The 14,964-nt window shown below is 36.3% G+C and overlaps 1 long non-coding RNA gene across 1 annotated transcript in view; it reads left to right on the top strand.

The window, feature by feature from the left end:
* Positions 1-5,891, top strand: part of LOC102154980 — a 385,976-nt gene extending 380,085 nt beyond the window's left edge. The window contains exon 16 of the long non-coding RNA XR_005382146.1: positions 3,450-5,891. This is a non-coding gene — a long non-coding RNA (uncharacterized LOC102154980). The remainder of the gene's footprint in view (positions 1-3,449) is intronic.
* Positions 5,892-14,964: the final 9,073 nt, after the last annotated feature.

Genomic DNA, 14,964 nt, shown 5'->3' on the forward strand with positions numbered 1-14,964 from the left:
AACACAAAGGTTCTCAATAAGGGACTATGAAACTTTTATACCATGGAAAACAGATTAAAACTTGTTAGATTACATTGACACTTTCTTTTTGAGGATGAAAACAAAATCTCCATAGTACTCTATAGGCAATGCATATAAATACTTAGAAAAAGTATTAAAGTTTTGAAGCAACTAAGTCAGCATTTCTTTTCATTTTTCTTAGCTTCATTGAGGTACAATTAACAAGTAAAAGTTGTATTTATTTATGGTGTAAAACATGATGTTCTGATATATGTATACATTGTGAAATGATCATCACTATCAAGCTAATTAACATGTCCATCATTTCTGTTGATATTTTAACTCCATGAGTTCTTTGGAGAATTCCTTTATATAACATTCCATAGCTGTCTTTAAAACCAATGATCATGAAATATGTTATTTTGTCATTAACATGTATTGCCCAAGTGCTATGGGAGAGAAAAAAATAAAGTGATAGTGTAGAGAAATGATATAATACATAAGATAAATTCATGAGTGAATGCTGTAATATTTCACAGAATAAAGAAAGAAATTGTATGTAAGCAGCAGAGAAGATTTTATTTTGTTTTGAATGGGAAAAATAAAAACAAACAAGATAAGTGTAATGCTAATAATGTAATAAACAGAAAACCTGGATTGGGACAAGGTATAGGAAAATGTAACATTAAACTGGTAACCAACTTATAAATAATCTGAGCAAATGTGCAGTGTAGTAAATAATAAATAATAAATAATAAATAAGTAGTAAGATATAGTAAAGAATAAGGAAAAGATAAAAGAAGTTCCTAAAGGAATTATTGTGGGATGAGACCAACTCATTGAGGTATTCAGAAATTCATTCAGACATAGTTACCACCCAGACACTTTTGACAAACACATAATTGGAAGAATCCACAATAGACCAACTGCAAAGTTAGGGATTATATTGAAGATGTCATCCTAACTTCAGCCAACACCAGAGACATTTTACATATTTATTAGTGCTATCACAGTCCTTCACTATTACACTATTATTTCAACTCCATTCAACAAATGGAAATATTCATTATATTAATAAAAGACACCATCTATTTTAGTGTTTCCCATATGCCTGACACTGTAATAAATAGTTCAAATACTCATTTAATTCTCATAAAAAGTAAAGGTAGAAATTAATATCCTGTAATCATACAGCTAGTAAGCAATGAAGATATGAATAATTCAGGGTTTTTTAATCCAAAGCTTATTTGTAATTGCCATTTTGATACCTCTTAGTTTTATTAATGTTTGTACAACACTATACAGCATTATTGCCTTTAAAATAATTTGTTACATGGTATGTACCCAGCCCTACTGAGTGTACTTACGAATTCCGAGAATTAGTAGCCCTACCTTCAATGGTATACATACATTGATGCTTAAAAGTTTATGATTAAAAGAATTTGAAGATAAAATGCTGGTTTAATGTTCTTTGTCTTCTCCCCAGTCTCTATCATAAGACAGGATGATAATAGCCTTTCATCTCAAAGGAGTGCCAAAAAAAGCAGGACAAATCCTAGGGGCTAGAGGAATTCAGGAAGGGGAAAATTAAAATAAATTTAAATGTTCTGTGAAAACTTCATAAAATGGGAAACTTATACAACTATTCATGGACCAAAAGTCAGTTGTATTTTGCAAATTCATAATGCTTCTTTCTCCCTCACCGTATTGGTTTCCTACAACTTCTATAACGAAGAATCACAAGCCAGGGAGCTTAAGCAACATACATTTATTCTTTGGCAATGATGGAGGTCAATATCTAAGATCAAGATGACAGCAGGGTTTATTCCTTTTAAAACCTGTAGGAGAGAATCCTTCCTTGTCTCTACTAGCTTCTGGTGTTTGCCAGCAATCCTAGTTGGTCCTTGCCCTGTGCTTATCTTTGCCTCCATCTTTATGTGGTCTTTGCCTCTGTGTGTTTGTACCTCTGTCCAAATTTCCCTCTTTGGTCCATCTTCCTCACTACAGCTCTCCTGCATTCTCCTGGTCCACCTGAGCTACCCAAATAACCCCTAACCAGGCCTGCCTCCTTCCCCTCTTACCCGATCCAGTCCATTCTGACACATTAACCTGTCGTCTTTCAACATGTCAGTATGATGTCTCACCACCACCACCCCAAAAAAAATCCTTCAGTGGTTTTCTTTTACTCTTAAGCTGAAATCCAAACTCTTGTTTTAAAAGATTTTATTTATTTATTCATGAGAGAGAGGCAGAGACATAGGCAGAGGGAGAGCCTGATGTGGGACTTGATCCCAGGACCCTGGGATCAGGACCTGAGCCAAAGGCAGACACTCAACCACTGAGCCACGCAGGTGCCCTGAAATCCAAACTTTTTACTGCTTCTCCAACTCTTTGCGTCTCCTGGCCTCCACCTGTCTCTTTCACATGATCTTTAAGCCATTCTTTCCTTCACTGACTTTTTAGTATTGCTCTGAAATCCTGTTTCTTGCATTTTAACCTGGATAATTCCTTTTCATGCTTGAGTCCTTAACTCAAATGTCACTTCCTCAGACAGCTCCCCCCTGACTCAGTCTAAATTAGCCTGCTATTCTTTCTTATAAATAGTTCTTTTCTCTCCCAGTGCTCACCATAAATAGTATAATATACAATTTCACATTTATTTTGGTGCTTACTTTTCTTTTATCACCCATACCCACCACCTTGAAAGCTTATAGAGAAGTAGAGAGTTATTTCTTTATTCCCAGAACTTAAGCACAGCACTCAGAGGGCAGCAGGTGCTCAACAAACACATATGGACTAATTAGATAACTGAGTAAAATAAGGATGGCAAATAAGGAAGGATCCCAAAGCTAAAAATGACCATGAAGGAAGAAGAGAAGAAAGAGAAGAAAGAAGAAAAAATTGAATTGAATGTAAAAAAATAAAAATAATAAATTTGGAAATTTATAATTTACATATAATTATATAATTATACATTTGGAAAAATTATAATACTCATTTTATAAAAGCAAGGAAAATATTTTCTACAAAATATTTTGTAGATAAACATGCCAGGTCATCATTCCTTAATTGCCTTTTTTTTTTTTTTTCAGAATTATGAAGACAGAATAGCGTTTTAGAGTCTTTTCTCTAAGCACATTACTATCACTATGATATCATATGTTAATACAATTTAATATTCAACTACAAAAACATGGGCTGCCTTATTTGCACTATGCTCTCTCACAATATAACAAATGGGATTTTCTTTCTCCATAAACCTTTTTTGAACCACTGAAAGAATTTCACTTCTTCTGGATGTGAGGTGAGGCCAGATGGTTTCTGAATAGTTTTAAAAAACAAAAACAACAACAACTAGAGAATAAAAACAGAAAGCAAAGTAATCACTTGTGTTTGTAATTTATGTGAGATAATATAAATAATGGTAATGTGCCATGTTCTTCCCACAGGCATCATTTCAAGGCTGAGAATGAGGTTCCAAGGTTGAAGAGTCAAATATTGGTTCTCTGTGGGCACATCAAATGAGTTTTTCTTCCCTACCCTGTCTTTTCATTATGTCTGTATCAGTCAGTGTCCTGTTGCAGAGAAAAGAATCTACTCTACTCAATATAACCAGAAGGGATTTACTTGAGAACGTTAAATGCCACACAAGATCATTAGGAGTGCTGAAGACCCTGACTCTTGATGAGGTTTTCAGGAATCATTCAGAAAGCTACACTGCAGAACTGGGTTAAGGGAGCTGCTGTCTCTGCCACTGTCCAGAAGCTGTAAGAGCAGGAAACTGCATATGACATCAAGAGGATGATGCTACAACATCTGCCAGCTCAAGGGCCACACTACATCTGCCAATAGCTGCACCAGTAAAATGGACTTCTGGTATCATGATTCCCTAGCCATATGACTTAGTTTGAAATAAAAATTTTGTCCTAGTTCATCAAATCAAAGGACTTACAGCACCTATAGAAATATACACACACATATATAACAATACATATATAAATTACATCTAGAAATGTATATATATACAATCACATCCAGAACTACACGACTATAAATTCCATCTAGGAACTGTAGTTTGTTGTTGATTTTTGTTTGTTGCATATACTAAAAGGGGGTTAGGGTTTGGAATGTCTGTTGAGAAAGCTCATTCACAGCAGTCATCATACAGAATATGCACCTTCCTCGTTTCTACCAGTGAAGAGGGACTACACAGGTGACTTACGACAATAACAAACAAGATATGGATGTTCTGGGAGATGTTTGATATATTTCTGTTTTACTTTCCACAAAGTATAGGCCTTATTTTAGAGATTCAAGTTGAAACTTTGACATTTATAAATAGTTATTAAATTAAATTATTCATGGCAATATCAAAAATTTATTGGCTTTTCAAAGAAAATATGAAGTTTTTAACAGGTTAGTTCAAAACAGTTAAACCTCAGTGCTATTGACACTTTGGCCAGATCACTGTCTCTTTGAGAGGCTCCCCACATTGTGCGATATTTAGCAGCATGTGTGGCTTCTACCTACAAAATGCCAGTAGTTCCATCTTCCCTCAGGTGTGAAAATCAAAACTGTCTCCAGCTATTGCCAAGTGTCTGCTGGGGAGAGCACAAAATTGTCCTCAGTTTTGAACCTCTGGTATATGTGGGATCACATATGAGAGAGACTGCCAAATCCCACTTCAAAAAATAGAAACAAAGAGTAACATCCAGAAAACATAATTTTTATTTCTTGATCATTTTCTATTCTAAATTTTAGAAATATGTTTTCCAATTTTATGTTTTTAGAAAATATTTTTAAAGATGAGCCTCATCCAAGTTATTAGCACCTGTTTGTAGATTTTCCCCTTTACACAAAGTAGTTTCTCTACATTATGAGGTACTTCAACATAATATAAAGAAGTACCTTTTAAGTAATCCTATTTTTATATGCAACTATAAATTTGAACTGTGTGGATTTTGCATTTTGTATAAATTTTAAAATAACATGGCTTCCCTGTTTCTTTAAATTCATTACAATTTTTCATTTATATCACTTAATGCCAACAGTGATGTTAACCTCAAGAAACCAAAATTTTCACTTGTAAAGATACCACTTTCTCATAGAAATGAATCTAGCTATTAAAATGAAATGGAAAAATACTTATTTCTGGCAAATGTGAGAGAAGTAGTTACTCATTAATATTGCTTTGCAATAATAGTGATAATGAGGTAAATTATATTTTTAATTCTATCTTCCGGTCATCATCATGTAAGCTCCAAGTCAGACTCTTGCCCCATCCTTAACGAGAGAGTTATGGTTCTAGATTTTCTTCTGCTTCAACTTTCTTCAATTAGTAATCATGGCTCAAAATGGCTGGGATTTTCAATGGAATGGATTTTCAATGGAACCTCCAGAAAGAGGTTCTTGAATTCTCAACTCTGGTTACACAATTATCTCTTTGATAGGAAACACTGATGTCTAGATCTCATCCTGAGGGCATCTGATTTAATTCGTCTGGGGTGGAGCCTGGCCATAGGTTTTCTTTTAGAACTCTCTGGATTCATCTAATATACAGCCAAGGTTGAGAAACATTATTGGAGGACAATAGAGCTCAACTCTGAGAAAATTATATATAGTTTGAAAAAGTCCTTTGGATAATTTTCATATAACTTCTTTATGGGAATACCCTGAGAATGAGCTTCCCATGAACCAAGAGTCTTCTTTTCTTGTCTTTTCTCTCTTTTTCTTTCTCTGCTCCACTTACCCCAAAGATGGAACCCTGAAGAAAAACAAGACTCTCCAATGCAGAGTCAGAAAAATTTTGTGTGGCATAGGATGCTTTCTTTAGTCTCAGGATGAAATCTGGGAAGATGAGGCCTAGTGTCATGATCGACCATAAAGTTCCAGGGAGGGATCCCTGGGTGGCGCAGCGGTTTGGCGCCTGCCTTTGGCCCAGGGCGCGATCCTGGAGACCCGGGATCAAATCCCACGTCGGGCTCCTGGTGCATGGAGCCTGCTTCTCCCTCTGCCTGTGTCTCTGCCTCTCTCTCTGTGTGACTATCATAAATAAATAAAAATTAAAAAAAAAAAGTTCCAGGGAAAGTATGGACAAACAAGCAGCGCAGGGCCCCTAAAAGTGGACTGGGAAGGGTTTTCTGACCTGCCTCTAGGATACTGGACTGTCTCTGCCTCAGTGGCCTGTGTACCATAGACACCAAAGGTCACTCTGAAAGCTTGACCGCACAGCTGCTAGGCCAGCTTCAGTCCTATATAATGTATGCTCCAGATTACTTCTTCCTTGTAGGACTGTGTGGCCATAAGATGAAGACTGCTACATGCCTTTTCTTATCTGTGAAGTAAATAGACTAAATAGCAACTAAAATCAGGTCCTGATTCAATAATTTATAATCCTTCCTTGCAAGATTTTCTGCCAAGTGATTAATTACTGTTATGATCATTGAAAACCCAACGACATATATAACGTTAAACTCAGAGGTTTTGGATATTGCTCTGCCTTCAAAGTCCATCAAATTGTCCTCCTCTACTCTCAGCTCTGTTTCACCTTAGCATTTCCTTTTCTGAGATAGTTAGGGTGATAGAGTATTACTTTTTCTATAGAGGGAAATTAATGGGCTTAGTGTGAAACACAGAAGACAGGGAATAACAATTTAAGTAACAGAGAAAAGAGAGAGGAGGAGTGAGATCATAGACATCAAATGCACATAATTTTTAAAGATGGGAACCTGGAATAACAAGGTGTCAGTAAGGTCAAGTAGATGAGGATCTGGTGTTGGTCTGTAAATGGATTGCACACTCTCTGCCAGCCCCCAACCACAGAGAGCTGCCACATGCTCTCCTGCCACTTTGACAACTCCCCTCAGCACTTCTCCTCCTGCAGAGAGTCATGAGTAATAACCCCAAAGCCCCTGCAAAGACATCCCTCACCCCCACTGTGGGCAGGTGCAGTCATTCAAAATACACACAAATTCCATGGAGAAAAAGACATTATGACGGCATTGCAATCGATCTCCTCACTACTAAAGAAGTTAAATCCACATGACCTATATTCATGTACAGATTAGCTCAGATGGAAAAATGAAAACCAGTGACAGTGAATCATGCAGCAAATACACAGGAGCTCATAAATAAATAAAATCCCTGCGGGTAGGAAACTCAGAGTGGAAATAAGAATGTCTGATAAAATGAAAAAAGAAAAATCGGAATCAAAATATCAAACTTTGGGGGAGTGGGTATAAAAGTTTTTCTAACATCTGAAATATATCTTGGCCCTGGATGAATTAAATCAGGGAGGTTGTACCAGTAAGCAAGCAACAGATACAATCTAAATTTGGGGAGCTGAATAATTCTGTTCTGATAGACTCTACAAGAGAAAAATAGACTAATTACTTTTAAAGTTCAAAGATTAATAAGTAAATAAAACAAGAACAACAACAACTACAACCCTTTATTTTAGCCCTCCAGTCTTGGTCTCTAATAGTAACCACTGTCACAAACTGGTTTCCAAAATATATATACACCAAATATATATTTTTCTGCTACAGACCCCTTTCTTGCTCTAGAGTCCACTTAATACCAGCAAGCTTTTATTTCACCTTGTAAATGGGCTGAAACGGTACTCCAAATTGCTAAATCTGCTGCCTTCAGAATCCAAAGAGGCCTGTCCATTACTGTGTTGCTTGTGAGTGGCAGGGGTTTTAAGAAGCAATCTTTTACTTTTACCTTAGAGAAGAATGTTTCCAAGTCCTATGAAACCCATAAGACTTTGACTACTCTGAAAGGGAAAAAAAAATCATTTTGCCTTGTATCGATAAATATTCCTTGTTATATATATTTGCCTTTTCCCCTAAGAAACCCCCAGTTAACATTTTTTGTGAAGACTTGCAGCATATTTGATCCACCGACATGAGATTTTATATAATACTGTTTCAGGATAAAGAAAATACTTTAAGCTAAAAGCAGCATGTGAATGGACACAACTGTGAGATCCACTTATCATATCATACGTTGCACCCCTCAGAATCTGTCAGCCTGATATTTCAGCATGTTGGCTTCTTAAAAACACAATTAGCATTATTCACTTTAGCCAAGATATAGAAACAACCTAAGTGTCTGCTGGTGAATAAACAGATAAAGAAAATATGACATAGAGATATACACACACATAGATCTTCCTTGACTTACCATGGGGTTGTAGTCCAATAAACCCCTCATAAATTGAAAATACTGCAAGTTGAAAATGCATTGAATACACCAAACCTACCAAACCAGCAGCTTCGCCTAGCCTATCTAAAATGTGCTTAGAACACTCACATTAGCCTACAGTTGGTCAAAATCACGGAACACAAAGTCCATTTTGTAATAGACTCTTCAATATCTTATGTGATTTCTTGAATACTGTGCTGAAAGTGAAAAACAGAATGGTCGTGTGGGTACAGAATGGTTATTAGTGTATCAGCTCTTTACCCTAGTGATCACGTAGGCCTGCCTAGGAGCTGTGGCTGCTGCCACTGCCTGGCATCATGAGAGAGGATCATATCACACATAGCTAGCCCAAAAGATCAAAATTCAAAATTTGAAATATGGTTTCTACCAAATGTGTATTGCTTTCACACCATCATAAAGTTGAAAAATGTAAGTCAGAGACTTAGCATATTATTCAACTACAAAAAAGAAGAAAATCCTGCCATGTGCATACATGACATGGATCTTAAGGGCATTGTTCTAAGTAAATAAGTCAGACAGAGAAAGACAAATATGTATCACTTATATGGAGAATCTAAAAACATTGAACTTGGGGCACCTGGGTGGCTGCTCTAAGAGACCAGCAGACAAGATGAGGAGTCAACATGCTAGTGGGAATAATTAATGTTAACAATCAGGAGGAATCAGGTCTTCTGAGTGCTTCCAGGCCCAGTTTTAATGAAATAGACACAAATAAAGAATTCCAGAATAAAAAGCGTTTGGTAACCAGTAGCTCAGACAGCTCATAATTACAGGTCTGAGCCACCCCTCCAGGTAAGACACCTCTATAGCAGAAATGTTAGCCAAGAGTGAGGGCAATATAGAATGGATTCTTGAAGTGGGTATGATGATTATCAGTTATGGGCTCTAGATCAACAGCTTCGTTGAGAGCTATAACTCTACCAACTAACTTTCCTTTTGTAACTTTTCCTAGGAAATTTGACCAACCATAATCCTTAAGAAGCATTTCCCAAATGGGAATTTGCCATAAAAACTAAGCCGACTTGAGCAATGCACGATGTCTATAGTGGATAGTATGGTATATCACCCAGATCCCTCATCAGGGCCAAATAAAAGCTGTGGATGACATTATAAAGCTGGATATGATCAATGCTGATAGTTTTAGCTCTACTTCAAACTAGAAACTGCCCTCGACTACAGGGACTTCCCTCACTTAAATTTCATGTTCCCTTTCCAGGAAGGCTATGATCAATGACTGAGTAATGCAGAAATACAATTCTCCTCTCCATTTTGCCACATTTTGGTGTAACTCTAAAGGACCAGCTCAGGCCAAAGTTTTCTGTAATATCATTTAAGGTCTCAGTTATAATCCCATGGCAGATCAGATTCTCCTTCTTCCTAAACCTTCCATTCTCAATTATTCCTCACTCTCCAGCAAACATTCTGCACACGTTCCTCCTCAGAGTATGTTTCCTGGGAACCTAACCTAAAACATCATATCATGAGTATGTCTCTAGTCAGTAGATAAATATCTACCTCACTAAAATGCCTAAGTGGGGTGCCTGGGTGACTCAGTGGTTGAGCGTCTGCCTTTGGCTCAGGTCGTGATTCCAGAGTCCTGGGATCAAGTCCCACAACAGGATCCTGTTTCTCCTTCTGCCTATGTCTCTGCTTCTCTTTCTGTGTCTCTCATGAATAAATAAATAAATTTTTTAAATGTCTATATAGTTTTCTATTGTATCTATAATTTATAACAGCATAATTTACCTAACTGGTGAGTTAGAAAATTCTTAAGGCAACCTAGACTAGATCTCATGATGATAGCAAGTGTAGATTATAAACGCAACCAGTGAGCCAAAAATTTAGCCTCTCTCTTTATCACTGAAGATGACTTACTGTCATTCACAGGGCTGCTTGTGGTTTATTTAGAATAACTGAGTCAAAAAAGAAACTGACTTTATTTTTTGCTGACAGGCTTACATGGGAAAATCACTGATCCCGTGTGGTAATGTATTTCTTCAATGTTACTTTATTACACTGATTGACAGCTGACGGTAAGTGTGTGTGAGTGAACAGATGAGTAAGAATACAGCAGAACTTGGAATCTAAAGGAGAAAATGTAAAATGGTAAAGTCATTCTAAAGAACCAGGTTAAGGGTTTTTTTTTTAAATGCAAGTTTTAAGTAGTCAGATTTTTTATTTATAACTTTTGTTTAAAATCTGTTCTTTTTTTTTTTTTTAAAGATTTTATTTATTTATTCATGATAGTCACAGAGAGAGAGAGAGAGAGAGAGGCAGAGACACAGGCAGAGGGAGAAGCGGGCTCCATGCACCGGGAGCCCGACGTGGGATTCGATCCCGGGTCTCCAGGATCGCGCCCTGGGCCAAAGGCAGGCGCCAAACCGCTGCGCCACCCAGGGATCCCTAAAATCTGTTCTTTAAATATTTTACCACTCCTGAAAGGTCAGTGACATCTATAGTCTAATTAGAAGTATGAGAGAGACACAATCCATCTTTGGAGGCCTTTACTGCTACTCAAAACTTCCTTTGTCCACAGACAGATAAAGTTGGTTCCGTTCCCTTCCCTTCCCCAATAGAAGGTTGAGGTACATTTTTTTAAAAGGAGAACACACACACACACACACACACACACAAAACCAAGGGGAAATACTTTTAGTTGCTACAGACCATATTTTTCATCCAGTCATGTGTAAATGCAATGCTGCAACAGTGTCATATTAAGTATTTGTAAGTCTTTGGTAGATAACACTAAAAGGACAACAAAATGGGGAATTATCAGACCCAGCTGGTAGGTACTAAAGTTGGTAGGTACTAGACAAAATGTAAAATGATAGACTTTATGTCACTGGGACTTTTATAACTGTGAAGCTTGTTCATTCTTAGCAGAGAAATCAGGTACAGCACACCTGTGATGCTTAACTTCTATGTTCATTCTTGATAGTCATCTTCACATTAGCTCTCACTGGATCTTATAACTCAGTAGATCTTAACTAAGTTTGGATTTCCTGAAGACACTTTCCCTGCATCCCTTCCAAGTAGAGGCTATATATTTTTTCACAAGCTAGGTACATCAGGGTCCAGAAATGAGGTCATTTCCTCGCTTTGTAAACTCTGCACATCCAGAGTCACACTGTGACTCCCGGACTGTTAGTTCTCCACCTTCTCATTAACGCTAATGTTCTTTGAGGCTCAGATCCTCACCTCTATCATCTACCAGCTTCCAAGTCACTTCTCATCATTGAATACCTCTGCACATGGCTGACATGATTACTCTGCCCAAGTTCTCCCATCTTGGGTGATTTCAAAAGACCATATGGCTGATCAAAAACCAATAATGAGGCCCCTTGCTTCCTTGTTTTCTTCATATTCAGAAATTGCTTCTTCAGATCTCTCTCTGCAACTCATTCCTATGGTCACAATCTAGAACTTTTCATACCCAAATGCTCCACCTCCAAAATCATAGATTCAAGCATCTGCTCTTTCATAATGCCTCTCCTTCAGGTGCTTACTTTATAAACTATTTCTGCTATGCTTATATTCTTTTATTTGTCCTTTTCTTTAAATAGCAATCAGTTTTCCCTTTTACTTTATTCTTTTTCATTTCCTTCCTTAAATATTCTTGCCAATCACCTTAATTCTCTGTACCTCTATCGATTTCCTACATTGACCTGCCAAAGCCTTCATCCTGGATCAACCCCCTTATTTTCTTATATAGTGTCTGCATGTAAGCTGTGGAATGATGCTAGAGAAAGGGATAATTTGATTTTGTTAGATATATACAGTCACCAATAGAAAAGTGGCTCTAAAAAGAGCACAGAAATTTCTGATCAAGTTTATCTCCTAAGACTTCTCTTTGTTCATTCTTCTCTTGTGCTCATTTACTCATACTTAAGGAAATTTTATCTTTCTCTCTATATTTACATGGATAAAAAATTATTTTTATAGAGGTGATTGTCATCTCCAGTATTTTTCAGGAATGAAAGGGTACAAAATGAAGAGTTCAGTCAAAGATGTACATGAAATCATAGACACAACTATCTCCAAAGAACCCCAAAATGAAAAGTAAAAGTATGAGTGGCATATGTGGCGGGAGTTTTGGTGTATGTACTAATAATGACAATAAAGGCTGGAAATAGTATTTGCCTCTGACACTGTCAAAATTCACTTTTTAGAAAAGGCTTTCCATTTTCCTATTTTAAATTTGAATGACTACTGTTGGTGATTTATGTGATGGTTTTGAGAATGTATCATTGATTCTAAACTAAATTACATGTGACACAGATTTAAGATATTACCTTACATTTTTCTTTTTCATCTAGAAAAGTAAACAACAGTTAGGTTTAATCCCTGCTTCAACATTTTTAATCCCTGTACAATCTTGAAAGTGTAGACAATGTATTGTACCTCTCTGAGTCCTGGTTTCCAACTATATAGTTAGAATAATGAGAATGCTAATACCTCCCTCAAATTGATTATTGTGAGGGTAAAATATAAAAGTCTGTATCATTTAGGCATTCAATAAACAGTAGTTCTTAATAGACTTAATATTGAGCTTCTGTTTTTGAGCCTTCGTTACAATCACAGGTATAATTACCCTGTTTAATTTTGCAAAGCCAACTACAGTGATTTATAAAAACAAAATGAGATATAAATGAGAATTTTATCATCATCATCATCTATAGAAGATAGTGGTTTCTAAGGTCATAAGGTTATTTCATCAGAGGGAAGTAGTCGGGACATGAGTTCTAATCTATTGCAATAAAGTGGTGAGAGTTCAGATGCAAGAGACGTAAATGGTTGTCTATGCTTGCAAATCTCTTGGTTAAATTTCTGGGATAAAACTTCACATTTAATTGCGCCCGCTTAGTAAATAGATACCTGGTAGCAAACATGTAAGCCTCATCTAGCAGGCTGTTTTGGTGACTCCATAATATAGATTATGTTCTTATGCTTAGTGTGAAAGTTTCCTGACCATGAACTTTGCCCTCTAAGAATACATGGTCTAATGAGGAGAAAATCTATAAAGAGATCAATGCAATTTCAACAAAGAAGGTGCTGAGATAGGGGTATGCATAAGATACTATGAGAGTATACAGCAGCAATATTTATTTATAGTTAAATTATCACTTACAGATGAAGAAATTAATAGAAAAACAAGCAGATATCTGTGTAGATAATAACAAAACCACCATCACCTTAACTTGTTTCTATCAGCAATAAAAGGCTACTGGGATAGTCACCAAAATTTCTGTTTTCTCAGAAAAACAAAAATGTGTTGATATCATTATAACCTTTTATTATTCCTCTATACACCTTTGAAGAAATAGGATGAAAATCTGTTTTCCAAACTTCCAGCTAATATGATTTATATCCCTACTTTCGGAAAACAAACCCAGCTTTAATCAGAGCTTATTCTCCTACACTCTCCCTCTTTGAAATATGAAGAGAAATTCCAAGCAAGAACAAAACAAAAGTCAGGCCACTGTTTGAACTGTTAATAAATAATTATGAGGCTCACCCCTATTTTTTTCCTTTTAATGTTACTTTAAAATATACTAGGCATTGTAAAGCATACTACTAAATACAACATTTTGAGGAAACTTTGGACTGAAATAAATAATATTTTATTCAAAACAAAAGGATAAAAAACAGATGCCACAGGGTAATTTCCTTTTATCCTAGGGGTAAGAAGCAGTCTATTATTTTGGAGTAGAGGGATCCCTGGGTGGCGCAGCGGTTTGGTGCCTGCCTTTGGCCCAGGGCACGATCCTGGAGACCCGGGATCGAATCCCACGTCGGGCTCTCGGTGCATGGAGCCTGCTTCTCCCTCTGCCTGTGTCTCTGCCTCTCTCTCTCTCTCTGTGACTATCATGAATAAATAAATAAAATCTTTAAAAAAAAAAAAGTTTTTTATTTTGGAGTAGAAAAGATAGTGAATGGGATGTTCTAGAGCCATACTATCTCAGTTTATCTCATGAAATCATTACAATAAATAAATTTAATTATTTTTTCCAAAGCCAACCTCTTAGCCTTCCTGTAGAGTTTCATGCTCTTTGTCTCTACTTTTATTATGAAAAAATAACAGTTACGACACCATATAATAGCTAATAATATTGTTACACTCCCTTATTATTCCTTAGGTCAATGAAATGTAACAAAAATTAACATTCATTCAAATCAAAAGAGACTTTATATGAGCATTTTTTTAAATTCCTTTTTTTGTAGTTTATCTTAACTGAAATCTTTTAGAATCCATCATAATATTAAGAAAAACTACACCAGGAGCTATGTATGTGTTATTTTTGACTGCATGATGCCATCTAAGTAGATACTTGAATGAAATAAGGGAGTGCAGCTTGTCCATTTAGGGGACAAATGTAGATTAGAGCTTCTTATTATGGGAACCAAAAAAATATACAAGTATATATATAATAATTTTCAAATTAGAAAGCAAATACAAATAAGGAACAGGTAAAAGGAAATTTAAGAAATGGGAATATCCATATATCTAAATAGAGATTTAAAAGTTAGATCATGAAAAAAATTACATTGTAGATAAAGCAAACTTTTATAGAAGTAATAGTAGAATTAAGTATACATAGATACAGGGGCATGTGGGTGGCTTAGTTGGTTAAGTGTCTGTTTCTTCTTTTCAGCTCAGGTCATGATCTTAGGGTCCTGGGATCGAGCCCCACATTGGGCTCCCTGCTCAGTGGGGAATCTGCTCGTCTCTCT

Source organism: Canis lupus, chromosome 31 (genome assembly GCF_011100685.1).
Source record: "Canis lupus familiaris isolate Mischka breed German Shepherd chromosome 31, alternate assembly UU_Cfam_GSD_1.0, whole genome shotgun sequence".
NCBI classification, from domain to species: Eukaryota; Metazoa; Chordata; class Mammalia; order Carnivora; family Canidae; genus Canis; species Canis lupus.